The following is a 27418-nucleotide window of genomic DNA, read 5'->3' as shown; positions in this document are numbered from 1 at the left end:
TAGTTTCGTTAACTACTGAAAATGCACATCACTGTATGGGGTTAGGATATCTGAAAGTGAGTAGAAGAAGTTATTTGATACTTTTTAGACCATTTAAAAAAATGGTATATTAAAAACAGATTCTTTTGAATAATTATGTTCTTGACGATGTAGCACACATTTACTCTCTTCAGTCGGTGCATGGAACTTGTCGTTAGTATATATTTTATGATGAAACCCGTGTATTGTCAGTATTGTTGTTACCTTTTTCTGGTTCGTATATTCTCTGGTTCAGCATGCAGCATGACTGGTGTGCTGTGGAACCCAGATCTATTCTTCTGGTCCAAGATGTTAATCGGTTCCTGATATGGTCCTGTCGAAGGCCGCCAGTTTTGTAATCTGATGTCGTCTATAAAATAAGATTCTTTCATGAATTCATATGTAAGTCAGAATGGCGCTGTTTTTACCACTCCTGGTATTCGTTTCATTAACATTCTCTTGACTTTTTGTTTACTACACTAGAATAGCAGGAAGATAATAATGCCATTACCTTATCAAGTTATACGCGCGCTCCACGACAAATAGAAAATAACAATTACGTTACTTGCATGGAATATCACACAACTTTAACGAACATTATGTACAAATGAGTACACATAGTGCAGTAATATCAAGTAGCATTTGGTTGAATATCTTACCCCGTCGCCGCCCAGGAAGAAGATCTCCCAGCGTCAGGCGTTAGGTTTACTTAATGTAAAACCGATCTCATCATACAAGAAATTCGATCATCACTCAACTCAAACATTAAATAAAAGCACCACCAATAACTGAACATGGTAATGCGTACGTTTCACAACGCAATTTCGGCGACTTTTAAATAGGAAAAGAGAACTTCCCAAATACGCTACAAACAGCGCACTTATGCATGCTTTCAGACTCAACCACTCAAAATCGCCGGCCGAAGTGGCCGTGCGGTTAGAGGCGCTGCAGTCTGGAACCGCCAGACCGCTACGGTCGCAGGTTCGAATCCTGCCTCGGGCATGGATGTTTGAGATGTCCTTAGGTTAGTTGGGTTTAACTAGTTCTAAGTTCTAGGGGACTAATGACCTCAGCAGTTGAGTCCCATAGTGCTCAGAGCCATTTGAACCATTTTGAGCCACTCAAAATCGACAGTACTATAGGCCCAAAAATAGACAAATGTAAACTGCATGCTGGACAGCACTACTTTAAATTATGTTACACGAAAAGTGAAATTTTCTTAAAATATATTAAATGAAAAACTGAATGCTAGGTTTGTAAGAAGGTTCGCGATTACTTTTACCTCCTAAACGACTAAATCCTGCAGTTTTAGCAAATATGTCGCCTCTGAAACCTACAGGAGGCTGCCATCCTCAGTATAGTCATTTCTGAGAACAGTAAGGAAATTTAATGTCGTAGTATAAAGTCATTCGTTATGTTTATGTTTTCGTAATATGTGTAAACAAACCAGTGCAGCAGACGAGAACCGTGTTTTAAACTGTAAGCTATCAGTGCCCCTATTCTGTGCAACCAACACTAAAAATGGTTCAAATGGCTCTAAGCACTATGGGACTTAACATCTGAGGTCATCAGTCCCCTAGACTTAGAACTACCTAAACCTAACTAACCTAAGGACATCACTCACATCCATGCCCGAGGCAGGATTCGAACCTGCGACCGTAGCAGCAGCGCGGTTCCGGACTGAAGCGTCTAGAACCGCCACAGCGGCCGTCAACCAACACTACAGTTTTCATAATGAATGTCCTCTATACAGCGGAGTGTGTGCTGATTTGAGATGAACACTGTAGTCATGTGCATTGGTGCACGTAAGGAGGCAGTTGTACGGTACGTTCTGTGCAGAGAGAGTGAGAGAGAGAGAGAGAGAGGGTGGAGGGGAGAGGGAGAGAGAGAGAGAGAGAGAGAGAGAGAGAGAGAGAGAGAGAACGTCGGTGAGCTCCACGTCTCTGTCACACCACATGCGCCAGTCATAACCTATTCTGGTAACTGGCAACGCAGGGGCAAGTGTGGCATTGGGCACTTCCTCTGCTTCTGACTCTCCATAGAACAAAAATTATGTGTCGTCACTGTCGCCTTTTTTACGTAATACTGGAGTCGTGTTGGGTATATGCCACCCATGATTATCACTACAATGGCATGGCCTGAAAATAAACCAACATGAAAACCATTACTAAATGTTCTACAAGCACCCCAAAGCTCACGCTTAACACAGAAACGGGAGAATGATGCTACTGGCTGGAGCGTCGCGTGGTAAATTCGCCTTCTTACATGCACACTACTATAGAAACAGAAAGCCCTTTGTGTAGAAATATTTACTTCACTCACTACTATATCATCGTAAAAATAATGTATATATGCTTAACAGGTCCCGCCTCGCTGAAATGTAAGCCCAGGATTAGAGATGGGCAAACTCGTTCATCCTTGGGAAGTACTTCACTGGTGATCGCTCTTTTTTGGGAACCGTTGATTTTACTGGTTCACCGTTCATTGTGCTTGGTATATGGTTCCTACGAAAAACTGAAAATTAATATCATAGGTGACTGAAGATGGAATGCGCCAAGAGGGGTCAGTTGCCTCTTCCCTGAAGTTCAGTGATTTTATTCATAACAGAATTATCACACACTTGTAATGTTAGTGGTTCTCCAAACATCTCGTTTAGCCAACTGCAGCGTTATGTGGCTGATCGCAGCGAAATAATATAAGATGGCGCACGAAAAACCGGCCCAGAGTACAGGCTGCTCGCCAATTACGCACGATTTGTTGACTGCTACGAGCAGAATATATAAACATGTAATAATTTGGCATTGAACAAATAAAAAATAAGCTATTGCAAACAACTTCGAAACAATAGATGCCGACTGGTAAGCGACAATGAGCAGTCTAGTACTCGGGGCCGATTTTTCGTGCTGCACCCTGTACCACTGAAATAATATTATAGGGGTTGTCATATTCTCTTTGCGAAATGTGACACCATACACTCGATTACGAAGCGCAGGCTTCATTCGGTTGTAAGTCGGTCTGCCTTCCATAACAATGAACATGCTCTTTTACCTTGAATCAAAAAAAGACGGTAAATGACTACTCATGTTGAAACATCCCCTTAGGAAAATTTATGAATTAATGTGCTGGTAAACCCCTTACGTTATTTTATTTTCAAACAGCTGAGCAGAACTGAACGTACTCAGACATTTCCTTCTTTACTTATTCTGATCAACACTAAACTGACACACAATATTTTTAGCGCAACGCAGTCTGACTTTCAATAATCGCCACAGAAGAATGGCCTTGACTAACAATGACCTATACCTTTCATGAATCACTTACCTCACAAAAATCTTCGTTACTCGAACTACTGCAATACAGCGAGCGCCAATACTGGCAGCTATATAAAAGATTCTAACTACGAAGTCACTAACTACTGATAGGCATAGTTAAGCAAATGAAAGATTTTGATAGAGAACAAGCAATGTATTTACCTTAACAATGTTCAAAAGTCATCGTATATATATATATATATATATATATATATATATATATATATATATATATATTCATGATATCCAGTATTACAAATTTACTCTTTCTGATGGACACACGTCCAGATCGTCCGCTCTCAAAATTCTGCCATCTCTCTCCCCACATCCACCACTGCTGGCGGCTCACCTCCACCACTGCTGGCGGCTCACCTCCAACTGCACAACGCTACGCGCTCTTCACATCCAACTGCCCAACGCTACAATAGCTAATATTCCAACAATTCAAACTAGCCACTGACTTCACGCAGCAAAGTCAGTGATTTTCATATAGCGCGCTACGTGGCGTTACGAACATGAAAACCTAAACAGCCTACTTACAATGTGTGCCGTGGCGTCGTCCTTTGCATGTCTGATAACAAAGAATCTTGCCTTGTTACAAATATTTCTTCTGCTGTTTATCGAAATAGTGAAGTAAGCTGATACGTCGTTTTGTTGCCTGAAAAGATATATGTGTTACATACCACGTACTTTTACGTAATTTATGTAATTATAAAATAGATTTTAATTTCCGTTCGTGGACGCCGAATAGAATAGGAAAAGAACCAGAAGTTCAGAGTTCAAAAAAGGTTTGAAACAGATCTAGAGTGGGCGTGCGAAGTGAACGAAACGAACTCGATGCTGAATTAACTATGAGCAGTGGGCAGTGGTACTGAGACGAGTGGCCACGCGGAGAAGGACGAGTCTGGCCGAGCGAGACCGAGACAGATGGGAACGGGACCGAGGCTGGAACGAGACCGGCCGACGTGCCGTTCGGTATCGACACCGACCGTATCCCGTTCCCGGGAACTACGAGTAGAAAGCCGCGACCGAAGTGAACTATGAAAGACCGTTCCTTCGAAATCGTTCCTCGTTCCTTCCGTTCATCTTGGTGAACCGCTCCTTTGGACCCATTAGTTCGTGAACGACCCATCTCTACCCAGGATGGCTGTCCACGAAGAGAAAGGAAACAAACAGCCAAAGGAGTCCTGCAATGAAAAGAAATAGTACTCCAGACCATCACTCCCGGCTGTCGGACGGTATTGCGGCGACAGTCGGTTGGTATCCCACCGCGATCTAGGGGATCTCCAGACACGTCTTCACTGGTCATCGGGGCTCAGGTCGATGCGGGGCCCATCACTGGTGACAACTCCAGTCCAATCAGTGATATTCCAGGCTGAAGAAACAGCGGCCCACCAAGGGTGATGGTCTTGATTGCCATTTCATTTCGTAGCAGGACCGTTTTGGTTGTCATCGGCGGTATCTTTATAATACAGCGGTAGTCGACGATATTCTACGCCCTGTTTTCTTGACCTTCATGGTCAACCATCCCGCACTCACTTTTCAGCAAGATAATGCCCGCTCTCACACGGCGAGAGTTCCTGCTACTTGTCTTCGTGCTTGCTAAACCCTACCTTGGCCAGCAAGATCAGCAGATCTTTCCCGAATTTACAACGTTTAGAGCATTGTGGGGGGGGGGGGGGGGGGGGGGGAGCTTTCCCACCGGCTCGGCATTTTGACGATCTAACGCGACAGCTGGATAGAATTCGGCACGATGCCCCTCACAAGGATACCCAACAACCCTGTCAATCAATACCAAGCCGAATAACTGCTTGCATGAGGGAAAGAGATAGACCAACGCCTTATTGACTTGCGGAGTTTGTGAAGCTCTTTCTCTTGAATAAATCATTCAATTTTTCTGAAATTGAAGTCCTTTGTTTTTCCATACTTGTACATCACGCCTACCAATTTTCCGTCCCATTCGGATCTTTACATTGTGGCGCGTGCAAGTGCTTGAATTTGCGGCCGCGGCGACCTGATTGTCTAACTCCAGTGCCAAATAACTCGGAAAAACGCGCAACGTATCGAATTTGTTTCTTAACAGTTATTTCTTAGTACAGCCTCCCCTGCAACACACTTACAAGTTTTTCAGACTGCTTCTGACCAACCTGCTTTATTTTTTTCCTTCTGGCTTACCAGTATGTCTGTAAGTATATATCCGGCCGCGGTGGCCGAGCGGTTCTAGGCGCTTCAGTCCGCAACCGCTCGACTGCTACGGTCGCAGGTTCGAACCTTGCCTCGGGCATGTATGTGTGTGATGTCCTTAGGTTAGTTAGGTTTAAGTAGTTCTAAGTTCTAGGGGACTGATGACCTCAGATGTTAAGTCCCATAGTGCTCAGAGCCATTTTTGTAAGTATATACCATATCTGAAACAGTACAAAGCTGCAGCAGCAGAAGTTGGCAACGGCTAAAGACACCCAACATCACTGTTGACGTCTGCTGCAGAATAAGGGAAACAGCATAGTAGAAAAAAGAAATGTAAAAGAAGAACTTCAACTGTTTTCTCAATATGAATAAAATAGCCTCAGAATGGCACTTGTGTAGAAGTGGCCACACTTCAAACGTATAATAGAAACCGGTTTGAGTACCTTCCTTCCGCCGCCGTCCGTCACGCCACGGCTAGATTTTTCCTCGTTCTGAATAATCAGCGGTGTCACAGTTTATCAGCGCAGTGACTGTAGCCAAAGTGCTTCGTAGATAATAAAACAAACAAGTAATTTGAAAGCGGCTTTAACACAAGATATACGATTACATTATTTCATTACTTGACTCTGAACTCGGTAATCTATAACCAAGCTCTCCAAAACTAACGCATCTCTTAAGTATTTCTACTTATCAGAATGCCGATATTACCTACGTTCTTCTTCGTATTTGTGGCCTACCAAATAAATTTCCAGTAAGGCAAAAAACTAGATTCATCGCATATTATTCTTCATATTCTGTCACTGACAGACTAGAATTTTCCTGTGGCGTGTGACTCAGAGAGGATGCCACATTCAGGTGAGAGAGTGTCACGCTCTTCCGGACAGGGAACATCCGCCGCATTGGTCAGACCCTGCACACTGACGTGGCTAAGTGTCAACAGTGCCAATCGAAAGTAAAAACCTTCCAATGAGTCAAAATTAGCTGGCTGCACTAGCTTGTGGTACATCGGTTGCATTCATTATTTCACGTGTACTGTCCGAGGAAATCGTAGACACAGCTTATGAAACAGGTGTACAGCGTGTGCGTTGATCGCCTGACACAGCATTTTTATTGAAGGTATAATGAAAGTGAGTTTGTAGTTTTCATAGTGATGGAGTCGTGGAACAGGTTAGCTGTTAACATTTCGCCGGCCGGTGTGGCCGAGCGGTTCTAGGCGCTACAGTCTGGAACCGCGAGAGCACTACGGTCGCAGGTTCAATTCCTACCTCGGGCATGGATGTGTGTGATATCAAATTGGCTCAAATGGCTCTGAGCACTATGGGACTTAACTGCTAAGGTCATCAGTCCCCTAGAACTTAGAACTACTTAAACCTAACTAACCTAAGGACATCACACAAATCAATGCCCGAGGCAGGATTCGAACCTGCAACCGTAGCGGTCGCGCGATTCCAGACTGTAGCGCCTAGAAGCGCTCGGCCACCCTGACCGGCCTGTGATGGCCTTAGGTTAGTTACGTTTCTAAGTCTAGGGGACTGATGACCTCACATGTTAAGTCCCATAGTGCTCAGAGCCATTTGAACCATTTTCTTCATCTCTGAATAACTACTTCAACCTACATTCTCCTCGGTCTACTTAATGCACTGGTTTCTTGATCTCCCTCTAGCATTTTTACCCCCTCCACAGCCCCCCAAGCACTTCCAGCCCCCCCCCCCCCCGCCCAGCGCCCCCCCTCCCAACAGCCACCCCTCTAGTACTAAACTGGTGATCTCTTACTATGTCAGAATGTGTCCTACCAACCGATCCCTTCTTTTGGTCATGTTCTGCCACAAATTTCTTGTCTCCTCACTTGTATTCAGTACCTGCTCATTTCGAAAGCTTCTATTCTCTTAGCGTCTAAACTATTTATCGTCCATGTTTCACTTACACTCATGGCTACACCCCAGACAAATATCTCCAGAAATGACTTTCTTCCACTTAAATCTATATTCGATGTTAACAAATGTCTCTTCATCATAAATCCTTCTCTTTCCATTGCCAGTCTACATTTTATATCCTCTCTACTTTACCCATCGTAAGTTATTTTGCTGCCCAAAAAGCAAAACTCAAGTACTACTTTAAGTGTCTCGTTTCCTAATTTAACTCCCTTGCATCACCTGATTTAATGCGACTACATTACCTTATCACTGTTTCGCTTTTGTTGATGTTCATCTTGTATCCTCCTCTCAAGACACTGTCCATTTCTTTCAACTGCTCTTCCGAGTCCTTTGCTGTCTCTGACAGAAGTACAATGTCATTGGTGTTGTATCGGCTGCTGTGGGGAGCCAGCACCGACACAAAGAAGGAACGAGAGAACTTGCGATGATCAGTAGCAGGAACCCAAAATGATCTGAACGTAACACATGCACATTAATATTTTTTTTTCCCTTTATTGTCATTTCCATTCCCCATCAGGGGCGGGCTGGCAGCAGCATAAGCGCTGCTCTTCAGCCAAGAGACATAAATACAGGAAGACATTTAAAAGTAATATAAAGGAGATAACATGGTGGAATATATAAACAAAAAAGGCGGAACAGAAGCAAATAAGACATAGAAAGCGGTCTGTAAATTGGAGATAAAAATCTAAAAAAGTATGTTACACAAAAAACACACTACATTAAAAGGCACCAGGCAAAGTATGGCCGGAGCATAAAAGTCCATAGAACAAGTAAAACAGCGACATGATGGGCGGCATAGCAAGGAACTGTCATGGACAATAAACAGGTCGAGCTCACAATTAAAACCCACATCACTAGATGACACTGTAGAACAGCACCGAAACACAACACCAATGTAGCACACTGATACCGAACCTGGGAGGATCTGCATAGAAGGGGGGGGGGGGCAAGGGAAATGGGAAGAAGGGGAAGCAGGCGAGGAGGAGGGGAGAGAAAGGGGGATGAGGTGTGGGGCGCCCCGAAGAAGGGCTGGAAAGGGAAGGAACGGGACAGGAAAACAGCCAAGGAGGGGGTGCAGGGAGTTGGGGGGGGGGGGGGGGGAAGGAGGAAAATCCGCTCTGGGAGAAGGAGGGGTGAGGGAAAAGGGGGCCCTGGGGAGGGGGGGGGACAGGGCCAGGTTACAGTTGGCAGGAAGTTCATCATCCGGGAGGGGAGCTGTTGGAAATTGTCCTGATGAAGGAGATGGAGGGTGTGGAGATGGAGAGAGGGGGGGATACAGCAATAGAGGCGCGGCAACGGGCAGGGGTGGGGGGGGGGAGAGGAAGGAGGAGGAAACCAGGGAGTGGGGGGGGGATGAAGCCTGTGGACAGTGTGCAGATTAATATAACACTTTATTTATAAAAAGGAAAGAAACTTAACTTCTCGTTATGAGATGACTTGATGTGCTTCCTGTTCCTCCTACATGCAATCACTTTTAAGCACTATTACTACTCGCAGAACACAGGCTAAATATTGTCTTCCTGTTACTCAGTATTGATACTCTCGAAGTCTGCGACAGAACTGGACCCGATCAGGGATGGGGGGCTAGTTAAGTCAGCGTTGGCAGGGTACGCTGAACTTCTGTTTTCTTGGACATGTGGCGCTGCCCGCTCCTCCCATTGGCGCGCGGACGAGCGCCTTCTTGATGCCGTTTCGCAGCGCTGTGCTGGTCGGTGTGCAGTCTATGCTCTAGGACTGTACAATCGGCAGCCCGCAAAGTTTTTATTTCTTCTCCTGAACTTTAATTCCCACTTCAGATTTTTCTTTGGTTTCCTTTACTGCTTGCTCAATATACAGATTGAATAACACCGGAGACAGGCTTCAACCCTGTCTCGCTCCTTGCTTCCCTTTCATGTCCCTCGAGTCTTATAACTGCCATCTGGTATCTGTACAAGGCGAAAATAACCCTTTGCTCCCAGTATTTTACCCCCTGCTACCTTCAGAATGTCAAAGAGAGGGTCCCAGTCAACACTGTCGAAAGCTTTCTCTAAGTCTACAAATTCTATAAACGTAGGTTTGTCTTTCCTTACCCTATATTCTAAGATAAGTCGTACTGTCAGTAATGCTTCGCGTGTTCCTGCATTTCTCTGGAATCCAAACTGATCTACGCCGAGGTCGCCTTCCACCCATTTTTCCGTTCTTCTGTAAGGCATTCGTGTTAGTATTTTTCAGCCATGACTTATTAAACTGATAGTTCGCTAATTTTCACACCTGTCCGCACCTGTTTTCTTCGGAATTGGAATTACTACATTTTTCTTGAAATCTGAGGGTATTTCGCCTGTATCATGTGTATTGCACACTAAGATGCAAGAGTTAGTTTTGTCATGGCTGGCTCTCCCAAAGCTGTCACTAATTTTGAAGAAATATCATGTACCCTGGGGCCTTGTTTCAACTTAGATCTTTCAGAGTTCTGCCAAATTCTTCTCACCATATCATATCTCACATCTCATCTTCATCTATCTCCTCTTCCATTTCTATAATACTGCCTTCAAATTAATCTTCCACCTTCCAGATTTCCCTTCTTTGCTTAAGACTGGTTTTACATCTGAGCTCTTGATATTCATATAGCTGCTTCTCTTTTACCCAAAAGCCTCTTTAATTTTCCTGTGGGTGGTATCTATCTTTCTCCTAGTAAAATATGCTTCTAAATCCTTACGTTTGTCCTCTGGCCATTCCTCCTTAGCCATTTTTCACTTCCTGTCAATCTAAGTGTTTAAACGTTTGTGTTCCAGTTCGTCTGCTTGATTTGCTGTATTTTTTAATTTTTCTAATTTCATCAGTTAAATTCAGTATCTCTTGTGTTATCCTAGGATTTCTAATAGGCCTTGTCTTTTTACCTATTTGATCCTCTGCTGCCTTCACTATTTCATGTCTTAAAGCTACCCATTCGCCTGCTACTGTATTCATTTCTCCTGTTCTAGTCAGCTATTGCCTAATGTTCCCTCCAAAGCACAACCGCTGGTTCTTTCAACTTTTGCAACTGCTTCAGTTCTAATCGACACTTCATAACCTATGAATTATGGTCAGAGTCCACATCTGCCCCTGGAATTGTCTAAAAATTTAAAATCTGTTTCCGAAATTTGTCTTATCATTACATAAGCAATCTGAAACCTTCTGATGTCTCCCTGTCTCCTCCAGATGTACAACCTTCTTTTGATTCTCAAAACCAAGTGTTAGCGATGAATAAATTATGCTCTGTTCAAAATTCCTCTTTCATTCCTTTCCCCCAGTTCATATTCACCTACTGTTTTTCCTTCTCTTTTTTTTGCTTCTATCAAATTCCAGTCCCCCTTCACAATTAAATTTCGTCTAGGTTAATTATATGAATAATTTGTTTTATGACATCATGCATTTCTTCATTCTTTTCGTCATCTACAGAGCTAGTTGGCGTATAAAGTTGTACTATTGTGGTGGGTGTGGGCTTCGTGTCTGTCTTGGCTAGTAAGCGTTCACTATGATGTTCTTAGTAGCTTATCCGCAGACCTATTTTCATATTCATTATTTTAACCCACTCATGCATTACCCCTATTTGATTTTGTAATCACAACACTGTATTCACCTGACCAGAATTCTTGTTCCTCCTGCCACCGAACTTCACTAATTCCCACTTTATCTAACTTTAACCTATCCATTCCCCTTTTTAAATTTTCTAACCTACCTGCCCGATGAAGGGATTTAACATTCCACGCTCCGATCCATAGAATTTTGTTTCTCCTGATGACGACTTCCTCACGAATAGTTCCCGCCCGGAGATCCAAATGGGGAACTATTTTACCGCAGTAACATTTTACCCAAGAGGACACCATCATCATTTAACCATACAAAAGAGCTGCATACCCTCGGGGGATTACGGTTGCAGTATCGCCTTGTTTTCATCCTTTCTCAGTACCAGCATAGCAACGTCGTTTTGGTTGTTACAAGGCCAGACTAGTAAATCATCCAGACTGTTGGACCTGCAACTACTGGAAAGGCTGCTGCCCTTCTTCAGGAACCACACGTTTGTCCGGCCTCTCAACAGATACCCCTTCATTGTGGTTGCACCTGCACTACGGCCACCTGTACCACTGAGACACGCAAGCCTCTTCACCAATGACAAGGTCCATGGCTCATGGGGGGGAGGGGGGGGCGTGGTGTTATAGTCGTCGCACGAGCGATGGGACACTGCATCTCCGAAATAGCGATGAAGGGATGATTTTCGGTTAAGACCGTTTCACAAGTGTACCGTAAATATCAGGAATCTCCGACATCGCTGCGACCGAAAAAGATCCTGTCAGTACGGGACTAACGATGACTGCAGAGAATCGTTCAACGTTACATAAGTGCAACCCTTCCGCAAATTGCTGCAGATTTCAGTGCTGGGCCATCAACAAGTGTTAGCGTGCGAACCATTTAACGGAACATCACCGATGTGGGCTTTCTGAGCCGAAGGCCCACTCGTCTACACTTGATGTCTGCACGACACAAAGCTTCATGCCTCTCTTGGGCCCTTCAACACCAACACTGGATGATTGATGACTGGAAATACGTTGCCTGGTCGGACGAGTCTCGTTTCAAATTGTATCGAGCGGATGGACGTGGACCTGCATGCCAGCAGGGGACTCTTCAAGCTGGTGGAGGCTCTGTAATGGTATGGGGCGTGTGCAAGTGGAGTGATATCGGACCTCTGACACATGTAGATACGACGGACTGGTGACACATATGTAAGCATTCTGTCTGATCATCTGCATCCATTCATGTCCACTGTGCATTCCGACGGACTTGGGCAATTCCAGGAGCACAACGCGACACCCCACACGTCCAGAATTGCTACAGAGTGGCTCCAGGAACATTTTTATGAGTTTAAACACTTCCACTGTCCACCAAACTCCCCAGACATGAACATTATTGAGCATACCTGAGATGCCTTGCAACGTGCTGTTCAGAAGAGATCTCCACCGCCTCGTACTCTTAATAATTTATGGACAACCATGCTGGATTGATGTTGTCAGTTCCCTCCAGCACTACTTCATACATTAGTCGAATCCATGGCACGTTGCGTTGCGGCACTTCTGCGTGCTCGAGAATCTCTATACGATATTAGGCAGCGGTGCCAGTTTCTCTGGCTCTTCAGTGTATTTTGTATTATAAATGCTATTAGGAATCTGTAACTGAATGCCGCTTTATACGCATGGCCAGAGAAGGCAAACTTCAAATAAATCAGTTACTGCGATAAAAATCAACAAAAATGTTATCTCTGAATTTCTGTAAGTAATTCGTCGCTTGTTTATATACACTTTTTTGGCTTGTTCTGCTTCAGCCAACCTACATCTCCTGTCTTGGTCACTGCTGATGTAAGCGTTTGTAATTCTTAGTTAATAATATTTGCATTAATTGGAGGTGGTGCACTTATCTTTATTTTAAGAGAAATAATCACCTTTTTCACAGCTGAGAAACCAGAGCTTCCAGTTCATGTAAGTACTTGTAACGCTTTCCAGAATAACGGCTTGCCGACGAACAATTATCGGGTCTAGTGAAGGAGGGGATACAACCCGTCGGCTTTGACCAATGACGTCATACATTAGTCATAGATAGTAATGTCTTCATTTCGAGGCATAGATAATAAAACAGTTCTGTGTTCCGGATAAGCGCTATCATTGTACATTAAAATAATTATTCGTAATGACATTGAGGTAATGTCGAGTATTATTTTGTTATTGTAGAACAATTTTAGTGTCTTATTTTCGTTTGTAGGAGTGGGTTTGTCTGGATGTGGGTATGTAATTTTCGTTACTGTCTGTCTAGGCGAGCTTCGGTTATTTCTCGATATTTCCGTGTGGTAAGTTCACTTTTCCATTTTCTTCTTTCACTGTATTTCACTATTTTGACATATCTCACTGTTTTATTCCACAAATATGTGTATTTTCGTCTTGTGAAGTACGTAATAGAAATTTCTCAGCTGTCGAACCTTTTTCTTTTCCCAGCACTAGTATCAGTACTACATTTTCGAATGTGTACTTCCTGTATTACAGGCGAAACCCCAGACACAACTAAAATTTGTATCCCGTCCTTCACTTCGCCTTACACTGACACTATATATGTCAATTGGCGAGCAAGATACAAATGTTGCGTACAGCTATATAGCTCAAGTAACGAATGGAATACTATTAGCGTCCAAGGCAACAAGAAAACTGTACCCCAAGTGAAGTACGGGATACAAATTGTACATGTGTCGTCTTCTTGTCTCCGTGTAGTTCAATTGAAGTACTGGTTGCAAATGTAACGTACGTCTATTTCCACCTTTTCGTTACCAGTGTACATATATAAAGGGCAACGGAAGTCTGGTATACATATATTACATACGTAGGTCCTTCTGTCTTCAGTAGTACTGATTTGTACGTAAGAAAAGACTGTTAGTAATAGCGGAGACGAAATAAACAACACGTCTACAATTTGTATCCCGTGTTCCGTTTAGGGATTACTGAAGCGGAGGATACATCGTTCAAGTGAAGAACAGGACAGTAATGCTAGTGAAAACGAAGAAATCGACTTACGACAAACTCGTATTCCGTATTGTACTTAAGCAACACACTTCGAATGAGCTTTTAATTTGTATCCTGTGTTTCATTTACGGTTTAGTGAAGCAGGGTATACATAGTTCAAGTGAACAGCAGGACAGCAATGGTAGGTGAAACTAAAAAATCGACGTACGCTGAACTTGTATCCCGTACTGCACTTAAGCAATACAGTTCGAAAGGGTTTCAAGATACAACTGACATACATGTAACGTGATATATTCTTTGCTAGTAATATATTGCATTCATTTGCTTTCATTGTATTTTGCGGAGAAAGACTAAGATACATACACGCGATATCGTTAACGTGAAAATACTACTGGCCCTTATATATGTGAATAGAGTTTTTCTCTCTTGCATTCCTTTGTTTCTGAACATTCTTCTCAGCTTTTTCATCTTTGTAATGCATGCCCTCTGGCAATTCTGACGCCATTGGTCAAAGCCGACGGGTTGTATCCCCTGCTAAACTAGACCCAAATTATCAACCATTTTCTATATCTCAGACAGATCGCTACAAGCGGTAGCAAACTCTTTCAGACCCTGCAGCTGTTACTTCATTATGAAGTCTGATCTCCAGAATAATTAATATTCACGCGGTCGCGAATTAGAAGCTGCGAGCCTGTTATCCCAAAAGAGAAGTATGAGCCTACATATCTTCATTCATAAATAAATTCCTTTACCGATGTAACTCTTCATCTCGGTCAGAGAGAGAGTTATAATGTGATAAAATTATTTTTTCTTTCATAATTGGAAGTCAGTACGTGCTCTCATTCTCAAATACTCGATGAATAAGGTCTGGGTATTTGCGCGCCGTCAGTTACACTGCCTGAAAACAAATACATTGTTTCTGAAAGTAGTACTTGTCCTGTCGTGTTAAACGTTTAACAAAATTTAACATAGTTCCTTCTCTAGATTGTCGCACAGATGACAAAATGGTGGATATCGAAATAGACGATAGAGGGATAGAGAAACAATCAAAATCGCTCAAAAGAGGAAAGGCCGCTGGACCTGATATGGGATACCAGTTCGATTTTACACAGAGTACGCGAAGGAACTTGCCCCCCCCCCCCCCCCCCACCCTTCTAGCAGTGAGCAGTGATGTACCGTAGGTCTCTAGAAGAGCGTAGCGTTCCAAAGGATTGGAAAAGGGCACAGGTCATCCCCGTTTTCAAGAAGTGACGTCGAATAGATGTGCAGAACTATAGACCTCAATCTCTAACGTCGATCAGTTGTAGAATTTTGGAACACGTATTATGTTCGAGTATAATGACTTTTCTGGAGACTAGATATCTACTCTGTAGGAATCAGCAAGGGTTTCGAAAAAGACGGTCGTGTGAAACCCACCTAGCGCTATTCGTCCACGAGACTCAGAGGCCCATAGACACGGGTTCACAGGTAGATGCCGTGTGTGATTGTATTGAAGAGTTCCTAGATAACAGAACGCAGCATGTCATTCTCAATGGAGAGAAATCTTCTGAAGTAAGAGTGATTTCAGGTGTGCCGCAGGGGAGTGTCGTAGAACCGTTGCTATTCACAATATACATAAATGACCTTGTGGATGACATCGGAAGTTCACTGAGGCTTCTTGCAGATGATGCAGTGGTGTATCGAGAGGTTGTAACAATGGAAAATTGTACTGAAATGCAGGGGGATCTGCAACGAATTGACGCATGGTGCAGGGAATGGCAATTGAATCTCAATGTAGACAAGTGTACTGTGCTGCGAATATATAGAAAGATAGATCCCTTATCATTTAGCTACAAAATAGCAGGTCAGCAACTGGAAGCAGTTAATTCCATAAATTACCTGGGAGTACGCATTAGGAGTGATTTAAAATGGAATGATCATATAAAGTTGATCGTCGGTAAAGCAGATGCCAGACTGAGATTCATTGGAAGAATCCTAAGGAAATGCAATCCGAAAACAAAGGAAGTAGGTTACAGTAAGCTTGTTCGCCCACTGCTTGAATACTGCTCAGCAGTGTGGCATCCGTACCAGATAGGGTTGACCGAAGACACAGAGAAGATCCAACGGAGAGCAGCGCGCTTCGTTACAGGATCATTTAGTAATCGCGAAAGCGTTACGGAGATGATAGATAAACTCCAGTGCAAGACTCTGCAGGAGAGACGCTCAGTAGCTCGGTACGGGCTTTTGTTAAAGTTTCGAGAACATACCTTCACCGAAGAGTCAAGCAGTATATTGCTCCCTCCTACGTATATCTCGCGAAGAGACCATGAGGATAAAATCAGAGAGATTAGAGCCCACACAGAAGCCTACCGACAATCCTTCTTTCCACGAACAATACGAGACTGGAATAGAAGGGAGAACCGATAGAGGTACTCAAGGTACCCTCCGCCACACACCGTCAAGTGGCTTGCGGAGTATGGATGTAGATGTAGAATATTGTACCTCTTAATGAGCGGATTATGACCAGATTTTATGATTTTAGATTTGGCCACTAATTATATAAAACTTGAAAACGAAAATTTGGTTATCCCTGAAAGCGTTTAGATACTCAACCTGCAACTATGGCTGGACACCATGAGCCTTGTAATATAGATTTCGGCGATGGTCTAGAATTAGAAGCTGATAAAGCTCTACTACTCCACGACTATCTCGTGAACTCCTGTATCTGATCGACAGGAATCAACCGAATGGAAGGGCCTGCCAGAGTAAAGTTAATTTTTTTTTAATTTCATAAGAGTCAGTGTATGCTTTCATTCTAGTCCTCTGTTACCCTTGGATGTAATCCCAGACTCTCTCTCTCTCTCTCTCTGTCTCTCTGACACACACACACACACACACACAGATATTCAAATGGTGGAAAACTTATTGAGGGACAAATGTTTTGGCTTTCGGCTAATCGACCATTTAATTAGTGCGTGAATGTTGAAATCTTCCTTCTTCAATTACATCCACCCGTGATACGTATTAAATTAGTGCATGATTGTTGAACTCTTCCTGCTATAATTACATGCAACCGCGATACGTATTGTATCTCACATGATGTTCCAAGCTATCGTTGATTATCAGTCACATTGTAACGTATATACAGGACGCATACAATTACGACAGATCTGATACGCATATGTCTGAGACGGTATTTGAACCTGTGACCTTTGCTCTTCGAAACAGAGCTCATAACATTCAAACCTAGTGACTGTGCAGTCCTTCGAGAAATTGTTCTCGTTGGAGAAGTCCATCCCAACCGCATAATTCAATCGATCGTCTAAGATTTCTCCAATTCGCACTGCCAAGTGATAAAGAGGGCAATAGAAAGCTGCTCCGATAATTACTGGCACCTCTGTACTCGTGATACCCACGTGTTTAACGGGAAGAATTAGGAAGTCGAACGGATAAATTTTGTGACTTACCAGTTAAACAATCTACATCCGTTACTGTAAACGAGACAAAAGATGAAACATGTGAACATAATTGTTTTTCCCAATCCTCGTTGGTCTGTGCGGAATGGCCTCTACCGTATTTACGGCTTGCTAAGCATATCTCGGCGGTGATAAGACGTGGGAACGCAGCTGACATGCGATTTCTCTGGCTGACTGAGATTACATAAACAGATTTTTCCAGCGTATTTCTTGAATTCTAATGGAACGAACGTTGTTAGCATGCCGGCCACGGGGAAGAAGTTCCTGAACTGACTGGTAGCAATACGTGCGCAAACTATCTCATCGTAAAACGAGCTACATTAAGGATGCGATGTATACAGGGTGTTCAGAATGTCCCGTTACAAACTTATAGGACTTTTAACGGGGAGTGAGTACCTAATATTTTGAATAGGGACTCGGGTCCAGTTTCAATTCATGTATGTAACGAGTCCACGTCTGCTGAGAGAAAGAGAAAAGTCCCAGAGTTACTTGTCCTGCAATGCAGTAGCGTAGAAAGGACGACGTGTACGTCAGACGGTCACCTAATATCACTTAACGCCCGCCTTGCTGCAAGACCTGTTCAGTGCCTGCGCGTCTCCGATACAACAAACACGGTTCGGTACACGTTTTCGAAACCTACGGACGTGCACCTCCTATATCGCCAAGCTCGAGCAAACGGAAGAGCTGTTAGTCGGTTGTATCACGAACGTTTCCCGCAACGTAGCACGGCATAGCGCAAACTTTTTGCCCAAGTCCTGCAGCGGCTCCGAGAAACAGGTACTTTCACCGAGGAGGAGGCAGGTCTGTGGTGATCCACGGCAAAGCCGCACGCCCGAATTTCAAGAAAATGTGCTCCTTCCCGTTGAAGAGAACCCGCCAGCAAGCATTCGAACAATTGTGCGTGCAATGGTTGTTAGTCACAGCATCGTCTGGGATACTCTCGAAAGCAATTGTTATGTCCGTACCAATTACAAAGGGTACATGCTACGGGTCCAGCCGATTTCCCACAACGTCCGTGCCACTTACAGAGCGTACACGCTATTGAGTCCAGGCGATTTTCCACAACGCGTTGCCTACTGCACGTGATTCCTGCACCGTTGTATCGACACATCCCTGTTTCCTCGTCGAGTTCTGTTCAGAAGTGAAAGTAAATTTACTAGCGAATGTGATCTGAATTCGAGAAACAGCCATGTCTGGGCAGACAAAAACCGTAGCGCCACATATGTTCAAGAATTTCAGCGCCGGTTTGGTACTAACGTGCGGGCAGGTATTCTGGACGGTAATGTGATTGGGCCGTACCTCCTTCCACGCAAAGTAACTGGTGCTGCATACTTCATCTCCCTACAAAACGTACTGGACCCGTTCTTGGAAGCTGTGCCACAGAATGTCAGTCAGGAAATGTGGTTTCAGCACCACATCGCTTCTCACGTGTCGTTGGGAGGCATCTCAGCAAAAGATACGGTGAGACATGGATAGGCCGAGATGGTACAACCGCGTGGCCGCCGCGATCGCCGGATTCAGCTCCTAAGGACTACTTCTTTTGGTGTTCTATGGAAATTTTAATTTACGAGGTTCCTGTAAAGACAAAGGAAGATGTGCTGGCACGGGTTCTGGCCGCTGCTCTGGAAACTGAACAGACACGAAGTGGGATGGAGAGCGTGTACCAGAACATGCTTCGTAGATACAGTGTCTGTAACATCGAGCGGCTGTTGTAATGCATCAGTACAGTTCTGTATTTACAGTACGCTGTGTTCTTTTTTGTTCTGGAATAATGTAAACACGTAATGTTTAAGTGTTAATACAAACAAATGTGTTTAAGCGATAAATGAATATTTCGTTACGTTTCCTTTCGAACTGTTTCTTACAGATTGTAGTGCGTCACACTAATTCAGCTCCTGAAGCGGAAATGGACGAGTTAAATATCCCAACTGAAACCACTGTAGAACAGAAACGGTACGTTTACAGACATGGCTCTCTATTCAAAATATTAATTACGTATTCCCCTCTACAACTCCTAGAAGTTTATAACGGGAGTTTTCGACCACATGTGCCTTTCCTCGAAAACTGGCACGTCCATTAGCGTAAATACAGTGAAACGCATTGGGCTCGATAGTTTAGCTAAAGAGGCTAACATCACGGTAAGTTCAATGTAGAGTACCTGATTCCGGCCGATACCTACGAGATGAAGTGAACGCACATGCATTCAGTAAATGGAAGCGTTTTAGCTGATTGACAACGCACATCTGATGCATTACACATCATAATATGTGAAATGGAAAGCAAAAAGGAACCTCTTGTTGGAGAGGTAAGCTTTTCAGTACAAGCGAAAGCATTCGATAATGTCTAAAATGAGAGGATATAAAATGTAGACTGAGGAAGAGGAATTTGTTAACATCGAGTATAGATTTAAGTGTTAGGAAGTCGTTTCTGAAAGTATTTGTATGGAGTGTAGCCATGTATGGAAGTGAAACGTGGACGACAAATAGTTTAGACAAGAAGAGAATAGAAGCTTTTGAAATGTGGTGCTACAGAAGAATGCTGAAGATTAGATGGGTACATCACATAACTAATGAGGAGGTCAGGTTATCCTCCATTCAGAGGCTGTTGCACGGAGCGACTGTTATATTGACTTGTAAATTATAGATTTTAGCTATCAGTCGTCCTTTTGAAATTTTATTGGCTGATCTAGATTTCAGCTAGAAACTAGCCATTCTCAATGCACTATCATTTTTGATCAATGCATGTAACGCCTGTTGGTCGATCTTCATTCACATTTATTCAATGAACTGTGGATGATGACCGACGAACAGGCATTACATACATTGATCAAAAATGATAGTGCATTGAGAATGGCTAGTTTCTAGCTGAAACCTAGATCTGCGCAAAAAAAAAATTCAAAAGGACGTCTGACAGCTGAAATCTATTATTTACAAGTAATGAGGAGGTATTGAATAGATTTGGAGAGAAGAGAAATTTGTGGCACAACTTGACTAGAAGAAGGGATCCGTTGGTAGGGAATATTCTGAGGCATCAAGGGATCACCAGTTTAGTATTGGAGGGCAGCGTGGAGGGTAAAAGTCGTAGAAGGAGACCAAGAGATGCATACACTAAACAGATTCAGAAGGATGTAGGTTGCAGTAGGTACTGGGAGATGAAGAAGCTTGCACAAGATAGAGTAGCTTGGAGAGCTGCATGAAACCAGTCTCTGGACTGAAGACCACAACAACAACAACAACAGCTATTTTCATTTTTTTTGTATACTGTAATAATCTGCTGCATTTTGTTCACGACCCTATCGACTTGAATGTTGTTTCAATCCAACAAGAGTCAATAAAATCATTAAAAGTAATCGATGTCAGTCTCCTGAAAACGAACCCCTTGTTGTTATGGAGAAATGACAATGGGCCGATGAGAAGCTTCTTTCCTAAATCCCGCAGCTGCGCATTTGATAGTATTCTAAGGTGCTCAGAGTACCTTTGTATAAAAGAAAAATGTTTTGTGATTATAATAACTCCAAACAAGGCACGTTGGCTCTTTTTACTTGGAAGTTGAAAATGCCTACAGATGTTACCAATTTGAAGTCGGCAATCCTAAAACGCCAGCTGATAACTGACGTTGCTGTAGTAACAAAAATGTACACGTGCAACACATGTGAACTCTGCTGTTGCTAGAAATGAAAAAAATGAAGTTGCTACGAATGCGTATGACTGGCTAATTGCCTTGAAGAGCAGTAATGCTAACAAAGTACGTCATATAACTAAATACACCCACTTTGAGTTCATCGTTAGCTGCAAATATAGTATACATTGCAAAATGAATGTTGGAGGAGCTGAATTTGTGGACCGCATTTTTTCAGGAGAAAATGGAACCATTAGAGTTACTGTTACAGTAATTCCCACAGAGGTGACAAGACAATGAAAAGATTGTCTTATTAAAAACATCAGGACATGTTGCAAAGAGGAATAAAAAGACATTTTGTGTCCTGAAGTAGTAACAGAATCTGAATCAGAGCCTCAAGTGAGAGACGGTAAGGATCTTCACCTACCAGATATTCCAGAACCAAAGAATAAGAGGCGAAAATGTTGTTTGCGAACGATATTGAACTCATTCAGACACATGCATTTTAGAAGTAGAAAATGAAATCCCTTGGCCACTTAAAATATGGAATGTCAGTAATCTATTCTTCGGGTTTTGTGAATTCAAAATTTTGAGGTGGTTTTGGACCCATTTCTGACTTTACAATCAAAATTTGACCTAAAAGATTCTGTGTCATAGAGCGAAAATTCTAATATTTTGCCAAAAAAATCTGTGCAGGGTACATTAATTTATCTCAGTTTGGTACCAATTTCCTTGGGTTGGATAAAAAGTAGTTGCACCGTTCCATAACACCAAGGACGTGCGCTATGTGGCATCAACGCTGCCTGTAGCTGATGACGGAAAGCTGAAGTAGTGCAGTGAGCGGTGATGGCTGTGTTTGAGTCAGTTGCTGTGTGTGCTATATGAAAGTACGGGAGACCAGTTCCAGAGCCCAAACTGTTCGTTTCGGAAACACGAACAACGTGCGTGGAGCAATACTGAAGTGGTACGTGGTCGGAGCGTACAATGTTTCCTTCTGGCACTGCATCCCACAATACTTCATGACCACGCACGATGCCTCACGGCGAACACCGCGAAGGAGATCCTGTGTACGTGGTTGTGGGAGATATTGGAACATTCACCGTATTCACCCGATATGAGCTCGTGCGATTACGACCTATTCGCCAAAACGAAGGAACCTCTTCGTGGCACGTGCTACAACACAAGAGACGTCATCATACTTGCCATGGGGCGGTTCTTGCGAGACATCGCCGGGGATGGTTGCTCTGACGGTGTACGACGTCTTCCATCTCTGTGGTCGAAGGCGATCGAGATGCGAGGCGATTATATTGTGGGCATGTAATTCGGCGACCGTCTGTCAATGAAGTCTGGTGTGAATTATAGCCGTGTTGCCACTACTTTTTACCCAGCCTATGTATCTGGTATAAACTAGGGGGTTAACCATTTAAAGTGTAATGTTAACTTAAAAATGTCTGTAGCATTTAACAAAGAACGTTTTAAGGGTAATATACGTATACGCAGAATTTGTTTCTTAAATACAAACTAAGCAACTTAAAGCCTGTACCATTTGAGAAAGGACGTTTTAAGGATAATATACGTATATCCAGAATTTGTTTCTTAAATAGAAATTAAGCAATGGTAGAACAATGAAACTTCAAAACGCACTGTCTCAAAACTCCTATTTTCCATCCACAGTACTCAACATAAACTCAGAGATAGAAATCTATCTTTTTACATCCAGAATTTAACACACAGCGTATAAATTACAACAGCTCAAAATAAAAAAAATTCCCAAGGAGTTCCCTTTTCGCTCGCATATGTCTGTTGTATTCTCTCAGACTTCAAGAAGAATGCAATAACAGCAACACGAAAGACGGCAGGCGTCCACAGGTACATTACGTAACCATTACTTAATAAGTCGTGTTTGGAAAATTATTTACAAAAGGACAGAACGAGTGGTAGACCTGGGAGATTATTTTGGGTTACGGAGAAATGGACGAACACGGGAAGCAATTTCGGCACTACGACACACTTTACTAGAAAGGCTGAAGTAAAATAAACCCACATTTATAGCATCTGTACATTTAGAGAAAGCTTTGGACACTGCTGACTGTACATATTGTACTCTTGAAAATTATGAAGTTATCAGGGGTAAAATACAGGCTGTATCAAAAACTATCATCAGATTTGGCAGGTCTACATTTCTGAAACTAATAAACATATACAATGAATTTTGTTTTTTGATGAACTGGAAACTCAAAACGTTTTTTTTCATACCTTTTCATAAGTGTTCAATATGCCCCTTTGAGATCCACGTCATATATCAGTGCGTTATTAAAATTGTTCCCACACTCCAGCGTGCATGTTTTGAGTTACAGCTGCTGTTATGCGATGTCTCAGTTCATTAATTGTTGTTGGTAATGGAGGCACATAAACAGAGTCTTTTATAAACCCCCACAAGAAATAATCACATACAGTCAGGTCCGGTGACCTTGGAGGTCAGTAATGTAAGGCTGAGTCATTTAGCCCAGTGCCACCGATCCATCGTTCAGTAATCCTTTGATTTAAAAATTCCCGCTATTCCAAATGCCAGTGTGGTGGTGCCCCATCCTGTTGATTTATCAACAGAAGTCGTTCGAATCAGTCTCCAACTGTGGGAAAAGGAAGATCTCCAGCACATCGAGATATGTGCTTCCTGTAAAAGTGTTCTCGGCAAAGAAAAACGGGTCATACACCTTTTCGATACATTAAATTTTGGAGAGGGCCTCTCGTGTTGTATAACTTCATGTGATTGTTCCGTACCCCACATTCTCACATTATGACAGTTCACCGTTCAATTTAAATGGAAGGTTGCCTCGTCACTAAACACTAGGCATGGAAGAAAACTGTCATCCTCCATCTTGCCAAGAACGAAATTACAGAACTCCACACGTTGTTATTTATCATCTTCTCGAAGAGCTTGCAGTAGCTGAATTTTGTATGGTTTCATGGGTAAACGTCGACGCAACACACGCCAGACGGACATCGGGGGCATGTTGGGCTGTCGAGCTCCACTGCGAACTGATTGCTGTGGACTCCTTGTGATCCTATGGTGCATGCATTCGACGTCTGTGCCAGACACTCGAGGACGGCCCGGCGATTTGCTTTTACACAAACAACCTGTTTCTCGGAATTGTTAATGCTCTGTGCTGCAGGATGATCCGCACCATACCTAGTACGAAAGTCACGCTTAACAATTATTACAGATCCGCACTTCGCAAAACGCAGAAAACAAAACGCTTTTTGTTGTCCCGACTCCATTTTTACTAGAACTGAAGTGGGCGCACAGTGCTGCTACCTAGTGGGAACCGTGTAAAACACGATAGTTTGCTCTTTACAGCAGTACGTTGTTCACGCACGTATCTCAAATAACGTAACAGTTATGATTTTTATTAAATCGGATGATTCTTTTTGATACACCTTGTACAGCTAGTGTAAGGCTGTCTACAACTTGTACAGAAATCTGATTGCAGAGTCGGGTGCATAAGAAAAAAAATGGCTCTGAACACTATGGGACTCAACTGCTGAGGTCATTAGTCCCCTAGAACTTAGAACTAGTTAAACCTAACTAACCTAAGGACATCACAAACATCCATGCCCGAGGCAGGATTCGAACCTGCGACCGTAGCGGTCTTGCGGTTCCAGACTGCAGCGCCTTTAACCGCACGGCCACCTCGGCCGGCGGGGTGCATAAGAGGAAGGCATTAGAAGAGGAGGAAGTGAGAGAAGTCTTTCTCTCATGTTATTTGCTCTGCACATAGATCAAGCAGTAACGCAAACCAAGGAGAAACTGGGAAAGGGAATTAAAATTCAGTGAAAATAAATAAAAACTCTAAGGTTTGCCAGTGAGATTGTAATTGTGTCAGAGATGGCAAATGAACTACGAAATCATTAGAACGGTTGGATGATGCCTTGAAAGGAGATTATAGGGTGAACATCATCAAAAGTAAAAAAAAGGATTTATGGAGCATAGTAAAAATAAATCACGCGTTGCTGAGAGAATTAGGTTAGGAAATGGGACATAAAAGTGGTAGATGCTATTTGATCAGCAAAATAACTGACGACGAACGAGGTAAAGAGGATATAAAATTAAAGTGACAATAATAAGAAATGCGTTTCTGAAAAAGGGAAATTTGTTGACATCTAATATAAATTACAGTGTTAGGAAGTCTTTTCTGAAAGTACTTGTCTGGAGTTTTTAGAATTATACAAACGTGGACGACAATCAGTTCAACGATGAAGAGAATAGAAGCTTTTGAAACATGGTGCTACAGACGAATTTTAAAGATTAAATGTGGAAGAATTACTGGATTAAATCGTAGAGAAAAGAAACTTATGGCATAACATGGCTAAAAGGTGGGATCGGTTGATAGGACACATCTTGAGGCATCACGGAATAATTGTTTTGCTGATGGAGGGAAGTGTGTTGGTTAAGGAGAGGGGGGATATTCGGAAAGTAAGTTCCGATCGGACATGAAATAGAAACCACAGGGTAAAGTCGATGAAGCTTTGCACAGACGTGTTGGACAGTGTCTCTAGTATGCCCGTCGATCGCGTCCCGTCACTCTTTTCAGTTCTGAGTGCACGGTGAGCACGTCAAGATGCCTAGAAAATACTGTCTCTCGCCAAGTATGAGGGCCTCGTGTGAGATTTCGCTTGATGGCATGTAGTCCACATAACATAACTGTCATGCGTTTCCTTCTTCATGACAATTCTCGGCCGCAATCTGCAGGGCCATGAAGATGCTCCTGCAGCGTTTTCGATGGGAAGTGTTTGATCACCCACAATGCAGCCCATAACTGGCTGCCCCTGAGTTTCATCTCTGCTCACATGCACCGCTGGCTATGCAGACAACATTTTGGTACAGAGAATGCGCTGTAGACCAGCACAGAGAATTGGCGGAAAGCACAGGTGGCTGCCTTCTATGACCAGGGCGTTGGAAAGTTGATACAACGCTACAACAAATGTGTATGTCGGAGCGGTGGTATATAGAGAAGTAGGTGGAAGGTGAGGCTAACTGTTGCAAAAAAAATAAAAAAAATAAAAAAGTTTTGGATTTCACAGTTGGTTTCCATTTCGCGTCCGATAAGAACTCACTTTCCGAATTTCTCTCGTCGATTCTGTCTCTGCTGCCTGTGGACAGTGAATTAAGCCTGGATATCAGTTCACACGTCACGCTTAATAGTGTTGTGGGCTGCCTGACTTTCAAGGAACCACTTATTCTCCTACACCCAAAAATGCACTATTACTGAGCTTATTACAAAAAGAACGTTTGTTTTATTATAGCGTGCTGCTTCTTATCGTGCCATGCGAAATTGCTAACGGTACAAAGTTTTAAGTAATTTCAAGGAGTTAACAATTTTTTAACGCATGAAGTCGTGTGGTCTGTGATACCAGACTGTGCATTAACATTTTATGTTTGTAAACTTTCACTTCTAAGTAAATTTTCATTTCTTTATGTTCAGACATTGTCATTTTATCATGGCGAATAGATTTCAGTCTCTGTGAAAAAGAAAAAAAAAACACTTTGGACGCTATGTTGTATATCTGTTGACCCTTTTGCCTGTCTCAACTAATCTGCTTCTGGCGAATTAGCATATAATCGTGCAACATCGTGTATACTTGTATGTTTCTTTGATGATATTTACGTCCAGTAAGATGTAAGCTCAGTATTGAATCCTATGGAACAGTACATTTGTCTATATATCTATATATGTTTGTACTTATGTATCCCTGTGTGTGTGTGTGGAGACAGTCAGCGATCACCCATGATTATTCAGGAACTAAAGAATTTTTATGTGGTTCGCGGCATTGTGTTGCTGGCACATGTTCGTGATTGGGTTGAGGATTTCTTGGTAGGGGGACGCAGAATGTTCTCTTGGATGGAGAGTCTTCGTCAGAAGTAGAAGTAGTTTCCGGTGAGCCCCACAAACATGCGTTGAAATCCTTGCTGTTCATGTAGTGTATTGATGATCTTACAGACAATGTAAATAGTACCTTCAGATTTTTCGCAGATGATATCGTTATCTATAGTCAAATTTCACACGACAAAGCTGCAGACTCTTAAATCAGATCTTGTTAAAATTCAAAGATTTGCTACTTGGTTTAAATGTACAGAAATGTGCAACTGTGCAATTCATGAAACGAAATTTTTTTTTGTGATATGACTACATTATCAACGAGTCACAATTAGAACCAGTCAACTCGTACCTGTAGGGATATGAAATAAAATGATCCCATAGCGTTAGGTAGCAGACTTTGGTTCTTTTATATGACAGTAAGACGATAGCTTACAAAACAGACTACAGCTCAAGTATGTTTTACCCATTCCAAATGATATAACCTTCCCACAATCTCCGGTA

The sequence above is a fragment of the Schistocerca serialis genome, chromosome 9, assembly GCF_023864345.2.
Source record: "Schistocerca serialis cubense isolate TAMUIC-IGC-003099 chromosome 9, iqSchSeri2.2, whole genome shotgun sequence".
Taxonomy (NCBI): domain Eukaryota; kingdom Metazoa; phylum Arthropoda; class Insecta; order Orthoptera; family Acrididae; genus Schistocerca; species Schistocerca serialis.
The sequence above is the reverse complement of the archived record's forward strand: the minus strand, read 5'-3'. Positions refer to the sequence as shown.